This window comes from Nanorana parkeri, unplaced genomic scaffold, assembly GCF_000935625.1.
Source record: "Nanorana parkeri isolate BGI_ZX_2015 unplaced genomic scaffold, ASM93562v1 scaffold2339, whole genome shotgun sequence".
Taxonomy (NCBI): domain Eukaryota; kingdom Metazoa; phylum Chordata; class Amphibia; order Anura; family Dicroglossidae; genus Nanorana; species Nanorana parkeri.
The window spans coordinates 11,806-12,221 of NW_017308607.1; positions in this window are offsets into that span (position 1 = coordinate 11,806).

Sequence of the window (416 nt, forward strand, 5' to 3'; positions counted from 1 at the left end):
ACCGCCCCCCCACTGAAAATAGTCTCAGCTGTGATATTTACATATGAATAAGCCGCAACTCCCCCCCAAAAATGTCCGCGTGTCGCTGGAATGTTCCGGTTTCAATGGAAGAAAAGGTGGCGACCCCCTAACTGTGCCACACACAGAGTTAAATGACGCTTTGCAGCACCACACACACACCAGCGGATGCTCGTTGTACCCACCTTCACGTGCGCCCATTGGCGTGAGGCCTCATCAGTTAAAGAGAAAATGTCACCAGAGCGACATCCCGTCACCAGAGCGACATCCAGTCACCAGAGCGACATCCCGTCACCAGAGCGACATCCCGTCACCAGAGCGACATCCCGTCACCAGAGCGACATCCCGTCACCAGAGCGACATCCTGTCATTCAGTCCAGCAGCCATCCTCCGGAACA